We start from the raw sequence: 13,027 nt of genomic DNA on the forward strand, positions 1-13,027 counted from the left end.
AGGGTGCCCAAGTTGCGGACTTATGCGGAACGGGGGTGCCGAGGTTGCGGACTTATGCGGAACGAGGGCGCCCAAATTGCGCACAGTTGCGGACGGATGCGGAAAATATCACGCAACAGAGGTTTACCCGCCTGCCACCCCAGTACTTTTACGACGGTTCTGTGTTATGCCTTGGCCTATGTCGTTTTACGTCGTTCTCGTGCCAAAATGGCATATACATTTGTTTTAGAGCTTATTGTACTATTTAATTAGTGAGGCAAACGATATGCCATATATTCCTCTCACATTCCCAACAATCCCAAGTACTTGCTAAGTCAGACAAGGAACTTTGCGGACAGCTGGGCATAAATTTGGACATCGTCGTTTTCAATGAAATAATCATCCAAACGCTTTGAAATTTACCAAGCATTGTTAAAATGCTCTAAACTAAAGGACCATGCAATAACATTTGAAAAAAAATGCACGGAACCACCCGAAATGACCGTGGTGATTTACGGGACAAACCGTGTCTACCCAGCTGGAAGTATTTATGAAGTTTCGTGAGTCACTTTGTTCAACCCAGCTGGAATTGACGTGGGCTCAGATTGCGAGGGTCTGGCCCAAGAGGGGCCCACATCGACCATGGGGTTAAAACTGCAGTGCATGGAGGGAGTCGAACCCAGGTCACGTGTGAAAACTTCATAAGCCCATCCATCTCCCCCAAATTCACTTTTGTAATGTTTGCGGTCATAAATTTTATTTCAACGGAATATTTGTAAACGGCCTAACGGAGATCAAAATTTAAAACATTTGCCAGGACCCACAATACTTGTGTTTCCAATTAATAAATATATACTTCCAAATTGTGTGATTTACCTTCTGTAATTAATAATTGTTTGTTCCCATCCTCATGCATCTCAAAAATTGAAATTAAGATTATAAATTTGGGTAAATAGTGTACGTTCTCATGTTGGGTAATTAGTATAAATTCAGATTATAAATCTTGTGTTTGTTCCCATGCATCACAAATTTCCATGCATTACAAATTTCAATTAAGATAATTAATACTTGTGTTGTGAGTTCCCATGCATCACAAATTTCAATTAAGATAATAAATATTTGTGATTTCCCATACATCACAAATTACAATTACAATAATAAATACTGGTGAGTTCACAACCATCACAAATTAAGATAATTAATATCATTGGTTAGGTGTCCCGTCTGGTCGCCGTCGCCGTCGCGTCGTTGGTGGTCGTCCGTCGCCGGAGAGGTTCTCGGCGAGGATCGGTGGTCGTCCGTCGCCGGCGAGGATCGGTGGTCGTCCGTCGCCGGCGAGGATCGGTGGTCGTCCGTCGCCGGCGAGGATCGGTGGTCGTCCGTCGCCGGCGAGGATCGGTGGTCGTCCGTCGCCGGAGAGGTTCGGTGGTCGTCCGTCGCCGGAGAGGTTCTCGCCGTCCTGGGTCAGGTGCTGTGCCTTGGGAATTGATATGTTCGATTCCCACCCATGGTCAAATCATTTTTCAGAATTCAAAAGTTGTGCATCAGCATCATAGACTGGGCCCCCATATTAGGCTTGACATGGTTTGGTTCACGTGTCTGATTTCAATTTATTAGGTTCGGAGGATTATTTGTTTACGAATTATTTGGGTGTACTAATTGGGGCGGTTATGTTGGGCTCAACTGGGATGGGTTTTGTATAAATGGGAGGACTTATATTGGGCACTTGTCTATGGTTATACTAGGCATAAGGATTCACATTCACCTCAAAAAAAGAAAAATAAATAAAAGTCCAAAATTAGACAGTTAGACGATAAAGCTGAGAATCAAACACGGCCATTAAGCCGCACGCACTATTCAAGTCTCTGCCAACTCTACCAATGAGAATTTAATTTGTTACATGGCAATTTAATTACTTATCTATACTGTGTGGTTGGACCAGCTTTTTAGCCTCAATATATCCTTGTGCAATAAATAGTAAGATTGTAAATCAAATGAGATATCATGTATTTCTTCACATGCGTCAGAAATCAAAGTTCACAAATAAATATATACTTGTGAATTCACATGCATCACAAATTTTAATTAAGATAATAAATACTTGTGAGGTCCCATGCATATCACAATTTTCATTAAGGAAAAATATATACTTGTGAGTTCCCATGCTTCACAAATATCAATTAAGATAATAAATACTTGTGAGTTCCCATGCATCACTAGTTTCAATTCAGATTAATAAATACTTTTGATTTCCAATGCATCACAAATATCAATTAAGATAATAAATACTTGTGAGTTCCCATACATCACAAATTTCAATTAAAATAATAAATGTGTTACCGGCGACGGTCTATTTTGTCTCCGGCGGCCGGCAATAGTATCGCCGGCGGCACTTGTTTCACCGGCGACGGTCTATTATATCGCCGGACGGCGATAGTATCGCCGGCGGCCGCCTAGTCTGTTGCCGGTTACCGGCTAATTTGTCGCCGGCGGGTGGCACTTGTTTCACCGGCGACGGTCTTTTATATCGCCGGCCAGCAATAGTATTCGCCGACGGCGTTCTATTTTGTCTCCGGCGGCCGGCTATTGTTTCGCCGGCGAACGGCTAATATGTCGCCGTCGGCCGGTTATGTTCACAAATTAAAATCATTATTCGCCGCCGGCGGTTACCATTTCTCCCGATTACAAATCCCCCGGGAAGTTCGGCAGTGTCCAGTTCAGTAGAACAAAAAATAACAAGGAATGGGAAATGGGTTTCGGTAACCACAAACAAATAAATAAAGTGGGGCACAAGCCGGCTACCCTCGGCGAAAAGTGAGCAGAACAACTCCAGTAGATATAAGTGCAAAATAAAAAATCCAAATGAATGAGGAAAAGGCATATAAGAGAAATACCTTACACGGTGAGGAGGAGGAAACAGGGCAGCCCCAGTCGGGCAGGAAGTGTAGACGTTGGAAGGAAGGGAGGAAGGGTAGTGTTGTCGCCAGAGCCTAGCTAGCCTCCAGCGCCTCGGCACAGCCCTCGCCCCGCCCTCGAATACCTAGCCTCGCCGTCGCCGCCACAGCCCAGCCTCGCCGCAATTAATCGCAGCATATGAAGGAGGCAAAGGAAGCATATAAGATACAAGGGCACCAAGCTTAATGTGTATACACACCCCAAGTGTTGTCGCCACAGCCACAGCTACGCCTCGCGTCTCCGCATACTCGCCGCCACAGCCACAGCGTCGCCTCGCCTAACCGCATCCTCCACAGCCACAGCTTCGCGAGCCCGGCCGCATCCTTGACGCCACAGCCACCTCGCCCCATCCTCGTCCCAACAGCCACAGCCTGTAGTATACTTCCCTAAGTAGCGCTAAGCGATATGAGAATAAAAGCGGAAAAAAAAAAAAAAAGAAGAGGAAAGTAATAGAAGATAAAAAGAGGGCAATGGCTTGAAGATATATACTGCACGCTGTGGGAATTGAACTCACACCCTACCAAAACAAAATTAAGTCACCATCCACCTAAACAGAAGAGAATATGTTAACACAATGATGTTTTAAATATATATATTAACTGATAAGTTAATTTCTCACAAAATGTCAATAATTAATGAATGTATAATTATATAAATTTAGGTATGTAAACTTCAAACTTTTGATTTTATGATTGTATAGCTTACTTTATATTATAATAATTAAAATTATATAATAACATTGTATAGATATTAATTCACGTAATTTAGATAATAACATGGACAAACATAAGATATAGCTATTATCTTCACACTTTAGATAATAACATTGATAAAAATAATATATAGCTATCTTCATAATTTAGATAATAACATTCATCAACATAATATATAGCTATCTTCACGCTTGATTGAGATAATAACATTGATTGATAAGCATAATATATAGCTATCTTCACGCTTGAGATAATAACATTCATCAACATAATATATAGCTAACTTCTATCTTAAAACTTTAGATAATAACATGGATGAACTTTAGACTTTATGCATTATATAAGAGAACTTTCAACTTTAAATATATATAACTTATAACAAAATTAAACCTCTTATTTTGATAATTGATATGATGATGGATGAATTACCCACCACACAACCTCAACTTCCATCCCCTCTCCACAAAGATCATGAAGAAATTAGAGCTATTACAACATGAACACTACAATATGTACTATTTAGAAAAGTTATCACATGTTTAATCACTAATTTAGTTTCTTTCAATTGATTGCGTAATAATGAAATTCACTGATAAAACATAATGTTCCCATAGTTTTTTCTTACAATTTTTTTACGTAAGTAGTTGTAAAATTGTTCAAAATATTGTTCAAAACATCTAAAAACATAAAAAACTAAAATTAAGACCAAAATAAGCGTTTTTTTGAGAAATTCGACGGCCAAACCGCCTGCGGCAGTTTGCACCGCGTAGATCTCGAAAAAATACGCGATTTCAAAAAAAAATTTGTCCGAAACGGACAACCGAGTCAAAAGTTATGGCTAGTCAAAGTTTCTACACAAAACAACTAGTTTCAAATTCAACAACCAAGTGTTCAAGTGTTCTAGTGTTCAACTCAACTCAACTGGGGTAATTTGGTCATTTTAACCTTAAGTTTAATAATTTAACTCACCTCACTTCAGATTTTCCTTACGCTCGTTCGAACAACCTATCTTCCCTCCTCGCCCAACCCACCACCTCCGTGTGACAGAGTACTCGTCCGCCGCTCTCAGCCGCCCTCTCTATCGTCTCTCCGGTCCACTGGTTCGTTATTATCTCATTGCCCTCTGTCCCGTCCCATTTAAGATTTTGATTTCTTCTTTTATATCAATTAATTAGAAATTGAATTGAAAATTAGGCCTACCTAGGGCTCTTTACAGAATTGAAACTGAGTAATTGGAAGATTCTGCAATATAGCTCATCCATTTCGCCCCAACTGATATTCACTTTGTGTTTTCCTCACATAATTGAAACTGAGGAACGTGGAATCATCTCAAGACCATAATCACATTACTACAGTGATGCTTTTCAGATTTATTATTTTTGAAGCTTGAACAAGATGGTTGTATTAGCTTGCCAATATTGGAATATTGAGGAATTTGGAATCATCTCAACACCATAAAGATGGTTGTATTAGTTTGCCAATATTGTTATCAATTTTTTCCACATCAAATCTGATTTGCACTTTTGCTGTGTTCACTAAGTTTAGGTGATCCTATTCTATTGTTATGGGATATTGTTAAGTTGAATATCTTTCCAGCTTCATTTAATACCGATAACTATACAGGTAATCTAGCGATTGATTAAGAGAAACCCAACATCTTTATCAATTTACCGAACCGAATGTTTCACGATACAACATGATCTGTTCATTGTCATAACACCCTCTCAATTTGTATTTGTTAATCTTGCTCAGTTGTTTGTTAGTTGTATTCTTTTTGTTTATCTTTTCAAGCTTTACTTGGACCATTTCGGAATTTACTACCATTACTTTTTTTTCCCATTATTACTTATATATTCCTTTTAACTAAATAACAAAATTTGCTTGAAACTGTGTACAGTGGCACGCCCTGTCCCTACGTATTCTATTGCTTGATGTGGAATTGGGGGGGATATATTTTCTTATTTTGTTTACAATCCTTTTGCTTACATTACATTTGCTTGCACATAGATGATTGCAATATGTATTTGCATTAAATATCATCAAATATGATCCTTAATCAAATATTATCAAGGAGCTCCTATCCATATGTGAAGGTTGGTGGAATATATCAACCATTCATTCAAACAATTCTTTGGTGAAGTAAAAGTTAATACATCTTTCAAGTTACACTATATCTTATCTTCACTGCTCAACTACTATGTCTTCTTTTCAATGCAGTTACATATTTAAATTTGTTCTTTTTAATGTCATTATAATCTGTATTCATCTTTCATTACTCCTTAACATATTTGGCAATCTTATCTTCAGAAAACTCCTTGTGCCCCTGTGTCTTTCTTTCGTGGTTAGTTAGATCTTTTAAAATTTTCTCGGCTTGGTTGTTATTCTTCCGCTTGCTGCATTAATACAGCTGGAATGTTGATAGTTTTTGATTGTAGATAGTTTTTGATTGCATCTTAGCTAAAACTTCTTCATGACTGTTTGGCCTGCCATTTCAACTTGTACATGCAATTCTGTTGCTTTGACTATATAGTGATTGATTAAGTCTCGGAATAATTACTACCTATTTGTTTTATATTTGGATAATTTTGGGTTCACCCAGTTGCCTTACTAGGACATACATACGTAATTTTCTTTTCTACCTATGCTTCCGAAGTTTGTATTGTTTGGCTTGTTTATTTTCTCTTCTACCATCGTTGCTGTATGCTGTATCCTTTTCTTGGGCAAACAATGTGCTTTTTGTACTCAATCTATGCAGTACTGATTGCTTTTTTATCAAATGTAATTGGAGTATGTTATTTTTGTCATGGCTAATTTAACCACATTGATTAAAACATAGTAAATAAATACTACTGAAAGCACTTGTTCATTGTCACAACATGTTCATTGTCACATCATGTCCCTTGCTGCCGATTGAAAGTGCTTTTGTTTGTTTGTTTGTTTGTTTTTTATACTCTTATGCTAATTGTTTGTTTTGGGGAAACTGAAAATGCATTTATATCTCCATAGTACTATTTTGGTGCATACTCGTGGCCATTCCATTCTTCGCTTAAGTTTTAACTTCTTTCTTTACTATGTGCCCAACGAATTCTCTTGCGCCTGGTTAAAACTTACATTATGAGCTGGTATTTTTTTTGGCCTATGTACTTTATCATTTTTTACACACAATCACCATTAAATTAATTTTTTTTGGGACTAGGGAAACTACATGCTGTATCCTTACACTGCTTGACGGTGCTCAAACCCTGCCAGTAGATTAGATGTTGCTTTTTTTTTTTTTATCAAATGAGATACCACTGTGCTTCAAAATATTCTTATTTTTTTCCATTGCTGCCACTGATAACAAGGCCACATTACTGATTTGAACCCCTCATCTAATTATTTAAATGCTACAACTCTCTCTCTAGAAGTCTGCCACCTCATTCAGCATACACTAGCATCTACGTTTGATAATCGAAGTTAATGAATCATCGTTGTTCATTTCTCGGGGATCGATTTTACACAGCACACTAGCATCTACATTTGATGATAGAAGTCTGCAGTCTCGTAATATAGCACTACAACTCATGGTTACTTCTTTTAAATTTCTACACAGCACACTAGTAGATGCCTCAATCACAATCATTTTCCTTACATTAACTACTCACTCACTTGGTAATTTTCTTATTTTCTTGACAATCCTTTACTTTTTTTTAACTACTCACTCACTCACTCACTCATGGTTACTTCTTTTAAATTTCTACACAGCACACTAGTACTGCTCATTTTGCCATTTTTTATTTGCTCTTACTATTACTATTTTGATAGTACTCTATGTTAAGGTTGATGCATTCTTTAAAAGTTTAAAGCCTTTTTTGTGTATGCACATATCATCTTTTGCTAAGCCTAGATCAGTAGTTTGCCATGTGTGAATTACTTTCTTAGTTGCTTTATTCGGAATTCTCTCTGATTTTAAATTTCATACCGGTGACAGCTGCCATCTATTTTATGTAGTACTAAATGCTGCCTTTATATCAGGTTTGGTGCATCAATGGCAGTGCAAACAGCGGAGATTGCTAGATAGTTCTATACACCTATCACTATCATGATAAGAAAGAAGATTATTACCTGTGCTGGTGGATTGGAAAGGATAGTATTGAGGTAAACTATTGTCAGTTGAATAAGAGAATCTGATTTGCATGTTTTTCTTCCATTTTGTTAAATTGTGTGCTTTAATCCAACTTAAGCCCAAACTAATAGTGAGGAAGAGTATATATTCATATTAGTGAATAACATTTATATATTTAGACACTACATTTATATATTTAATACGAAAGACCAAATTTAAAACATTATACGAAAATGTTAAAGAAATTAAAAGACAAAGAAGAAGCAGTTTGACCTTCAAATAGTAAACATGACACCTAAACCAGAATAGAGCCAGTAATTGCTTAATGTAAAGGAAATTTTTGTAATTTTAATTTGTTTTTCCAACTATATGTATTATTATTAGAATGCTGTTTCGGACGGTTTTCCTAGTCTACGAAAATGTGTTTGAAATGTTTTTGGTTCTTAAAGTTCGGTTTCTTAAACAATGCTGCTACTACACTATTTTATTAATAGCATTCCCAAATTGTAGATTTATTTTCATGATATAACGGACAAAGTCATTGATAAACTGGTGAGTGATTCTCGACTTTAATGGGCAAACTTACACAGGTTGTTATTGCAATTTTAACTTTTAGGCTATTGTTGGTCATTTAAAATGCAAGCCTTCAGCCTTCTTGGTCTTTTAGCAAGATCTAATGCAGGGTAGAGCTCTTTTCAATTTTGATTTGTGTACTGTTTGCCCAATGTTGATTACAAATCTAACTGAGCTGCTTATTACTTAAGAATGTTGCTGATTACCCAATCATTACTGCCTCCAATCGATAATATTACTTATATAGTTTGAAACTTACATTATGAGCTCGTATCTATCCCGAAGGCGCTCACCACCGCCGTGTTGCGGACTTATGCGGCTGGTCTCAGCCCGATCTATCCGCCCGTCTCTCCGGGGCCACTAGTTAGTTATTATCTCATTGCCTCTGGCTGTCCCTCGTTAATATATATATCCCCCATAGTTGATTTCTTATTTTACATCAATTAGTTACTGAGGAATTGGGATCATCTCAATCTCAATCTCAAGGACTATATATCAACTTTTCCATTATGCAGTCTCGTAATATTACTTATATAGTTGATTTCTTATGCCCCAATACTTTATGTTGTTTAAAACTTATTGGGGAAAGTGAAAATCCTATCTATGAATTAAAACTTACATGATAACAAGCAACTTATGCGGAAGGTAACATTTTAATAGCACTACAATTTTTCATAGTTCTTTTAAATTTATATATTGAAATATTTGTGTATACTTTTCTTTCAGTTGCGGCTTTTTAGATTTTTACAGAGCACACTAGTAGATTGCTCACTCACAATCATTTTCCTTACATTAACTACTCACTCACGTTTACCTGGTAATTTTCTTATTTGCTTGACAATCCTTTTGTTATTTTAAATCAATTAATTAAATCCTTTGGGTTGTTAATTACTGCTGATTTGTTTTCCTATTCACAATACTTATGGTTCTTTTATTTCCTATTGTATTGTATCCTTACTTTGTACCATTGCTGCTCGAATTCTATTGCTTGAATTCTATTGCTTGAAATGGATGTCTTAGTACCCATGAGTTGCGAACATATATTGCAACCATTCATCTTCACACAACTACAAATTGGAGATAATTATTTCAATGAAATAATCACTACATTGAATCAAATTCTTGCTGCTGTGTCTTTCGTGGTTAGTTCTTTTTAATTTTACTGGACTTGGTTATTCTTCCGCTTGCTGCATTATAGCTGTGATGCTGCAGACATGTTTCTGTATGAAATCGACTGCGTTGAGGCTTTTGCTTGCTTGCAGATAGATGAAAATGTGATTAAGCTTAGGTGTGATTGCAATATGCATTTGCTTATGCCTCTCACTAATACAGTACTTTCCATCAGCTCATAAATCAACCATTTGTGTATAAAAATGATTGTCGTATGGTCTCAATCAGTTGTGACCATACGACTGAAATGTAGATAGTTTTTGATTGTAGATAGTTTTAAATGTCAACAAAATTTGCGCGAGATGATTCTAACCCAAACTCATTTAATACTCAAAAACCCATGATTTTACTACTGCTTGCCCCAGTTCTGCTCTTTTCGTTTCTGTTCGGAGCTTCAGTTATTTCTTCTTCTAAGTTTTTTTTTATGGTTAGTTCTTTTAAATTTTACGGGACTTTTTATCAACGAGCGCCTATCCATATGTGTTACTTCAAACAATTCATTCAAACAATTCTTTGGTGAAGTACATATTTCAAGTTACACTATACTCGTAATATATCACTACAATTTTTCATACTTCTTTTAAATTTTTACTGGGAATTGCTTGTTTATAGACTGAAATAATTGTGTACTTCTTTTAAATTTCTAAACAGCACACTAGTACTAAACTAAGTTCATCTTCTTAGTTGCTTTATTCGGAATTCTCTCTGATTGATCATTGCATAGTTAAATAGAGGTGGTGTTATCTTTTAAGTTCATGCCTTCAAATTTGATCGAAACTGTGTGCCTTAGAATCCAGTGAACCATCGAATTTAGTTTAGGTGTGATCACCTTGTAAATGCAATTTTGTTTATTTGATTATATAGTCATTGCTTACGTCTCGTAATAACTACTACCTGCTTGTTTTATATTTGGATAATTCCTACATCAATTATGCGGAAAACACCCAGTGCCTTACTAACTAGGACATACATACGTACTTTTCATTGCGGACTTATGCTTCAGAAGTTTGTTCTGTGTTCGCAAGGGTGGACAGTGTTTGGCTTGTTCTTTTCTCGGGTACCATGTTGCTGTATCATGCCTGTATGCTGTATCCTTTTCTGCGCATAACACTGTGCGGTGTACTCAATCTATGCAGTAGAGGTTGCTTTTTTATCAAATGTAATTGGAGTATGTTATTTCTGTCGTGGCTAATTTAACCACATTCACGGAAACATAGTAAAGAAATAATACTTTTCATTTCGATGCCCCACGTGAAAATAACTTGTTCAGGGTCACAGCATGGTCTCAACTGCCCTTAATCATGTCCATTACTGTCGACTGAAAGTGCTTTTGTTTGTTAGTTTTTTATTTAATATTACTATTTCTGTTTTGGTGAAACTTAAAATGCCTTTCTATCTTGATAGTACTCTTTTGGTACTTTATCTGCATACTCCTGGCCATTCCATTGGCCCTCACCACCGCCGTGTCACGGAGTCCCCGTCTGTCTCTGCCCCGTCTGTCTCTGCCGCTTGCCCTCTCTAATCCGTCTCTCCGGGCCACTGGTTCCTTCCATTGATGCCACTAAACAAGTCCACATTAGTTGGGACATCATATATCCCACCCTACCACCTATCAGGCTCGAATACGCTCTCTTGTGTCTTTCTTTCATGGTTACTTCTTGTGTCTTTCGATCATGGTTACTTCTTCTGTATTTGGTTACTTCTTTAAAATTTTACTGTACTTGCTTATGATGTTATAGACTGATTTAGTTTCTGTATGAAATTTCCCAACAAAATGGTGCCTATGTTTGCACTTATGCTGTGCTGTTCAACTACTGTGTGGACTGAAATATTTGTGTATGATTTTCTTTCTCATAACGGTAACATTTTAAACTACCCATGCGTTTGCTATTATATCCCATTTAACATTTGTTGTTTTAATTTAGGGCTCTTTTGTGCGTTTACTGCTCAAGTAAATTTGTATTTCGTAATGTAAGTTTACTGCTCGTTTGTATTTGGTTTTTATCTTTTCAATCTTCATTCTTCAACTACTATGTCTTTCAATCCCGTCACAGAATTAAATTTTTTCTTTTTTCTGTCATTATAATCTGCATTCATCTTTCATTAATTCAGGAATGGTGTCCTTAACACATAAAACAGAATGGATGCCCCATAGTGAAAGCACAACATATTCCATCCAAATTAGTGCCATACAATGCTGGATTCCTGCTCTCAAGTACTTATCTATATTCAAGTAAAAACATCTTTCAAGTTACACTATATGCAACTGTTTTGAATGAAACAACCTCTATATCTCATCAAATTCTTAGACTGGTATTTACGGCACTTAGGTGAAGTTATAATGTTTGTGTTACTTATTTGACTGAAATGTTTGTGTTTCTTCTCATGAGATACCACTGTTATTCACCGAATGATTCACGGATGTTCAATGCATTTAAATAATTGAAACTGACGAATTGGGATCATCTCAAGGACTATATATCAAGTTATAATGTTTGTTTTTTATTGTACTCTTTTGTTGCATACTCGTGGCATTCCATTTTCCTTCCATGAATATTGAGCTGGAAATTTTCTAAATATAATCAAATATGATCACTTACTCTAGTTCTTTTCTTTTTGTTACTTTAGTGTTTTCGCAGCCTCGCTTGCCAGCTTCCCTGCCAGTGGCCATAGCGTCCCAGCACTATAATGAATTTGACCGGGTGGCAACCACAACGCCAACATCTCCTGGGTGCTATTGACTGCCCTGTTTACAAAGCAATAATACACACTTCCCCAACTCGTGAATTACAAAGGCACAAATATTCGGCACACAGGCCTAAGTCCATGAAACAACATAAGTAGTACAAGGCAAGCTCACAGGCCAAAAACTTCAGCACACAGACCGTGATATAAAAAGAAAACAGAGCAGCCAATAGCATCAACCACGCGATTCAGCACCAGCAACGAACCAGAACCACCCTAACGGGATTTGCTACTATGGGCCAGCAGCAAGCTGGACTAGCCGCAAACGGATTTGAAAACCCCTACCCGGCCACCGTTCAGCCCGTGCCAGGATGCAATTTCTTACCGCTCCTACCCGCCCCTTTGCTCTCCAATCACTGAAGGACCACCATGGTCCATGAACTTGGCAACCATTGAGGGTAAATGTAAATATATATATATACCCAAGACCGGATAAACAAAATACACCGGGCATACCCTGGAAATACAACGCTGGTGTGGATTTGAGAAAGCAGAAAAAACAATGAAACCTGGGCATACCCCAGGGAAAGAGTCACAACTTGGAGTGGGATTGATTCGATAATCAAGTGGATGGAGGCCTTTTCGAATATGAATGTGAATTGGCAAAGTCCATCCGATGATATCCTGCAAAGGCCTAAGACAAATTACAAATACACGGGGCATACCCCGGTCCACAGTTGCACGAATAAAGGCAAAACAAAGATTCAAATTACACGGGAAAACAAAAGGGTAACGGTAGAAGCCTAGCCTGCATACAAGCTATATCATAAACTAAAGTTACCCAAAT

The 13,027-nt window shown here is 37.2% G+C and overlaps 2 long non-coding RNA genes across 2 annotated transcripts; both read left to right on the forward strand.

Moving 5' to 3' along the window:
- The first annotated feature begins 4,577 nt into the window (after window positions 1–4,577).
- LOC109183879 lies at window positions 4,578–11,917 on the forward strand. The gene is made up of 4 exons (XR_002054654.1): window positions 4,578–4,747; window positions 7,662–7,784; window positions 11,421–11,466; window positions 11,608–11,917. It is a non-coding gene; the product is annotated as an uncharacterized LOC109183879 (long non-coding RNA).
- On the forward strand, window positions 8,225–9,213 carry LOC109183880. The gene is made up of 3 exons (XR_002054655.1): window positions 8,225–8,258; window positions 8,517–8,519; window positions 8,956–9,213. It is a non-coding gene; the product is annotated as an uncharacterized LOC109183880 (long non-coding RNA).
- Window positions 11,918–13,027: the final 1,110 nt, after the last annotated feature.

The sequence above is a fragment of the Ipomoea nil genome, unplaced genomic scaffold (assembly GCF_001879475.1).
Source record: "Ipomoea nil cultivar Tokyo-kokei standard unplaced genomic scaffold, Asagao_1.1 scaffold1182, whole genome shotgun sequence".
Lineage (NCBI taxonomy): Eukaryota > Viridiplantae > Streptophyta > Magnoliopsida > Solanales > Convolvulaceae > Ipomoea > Ipomoea nil.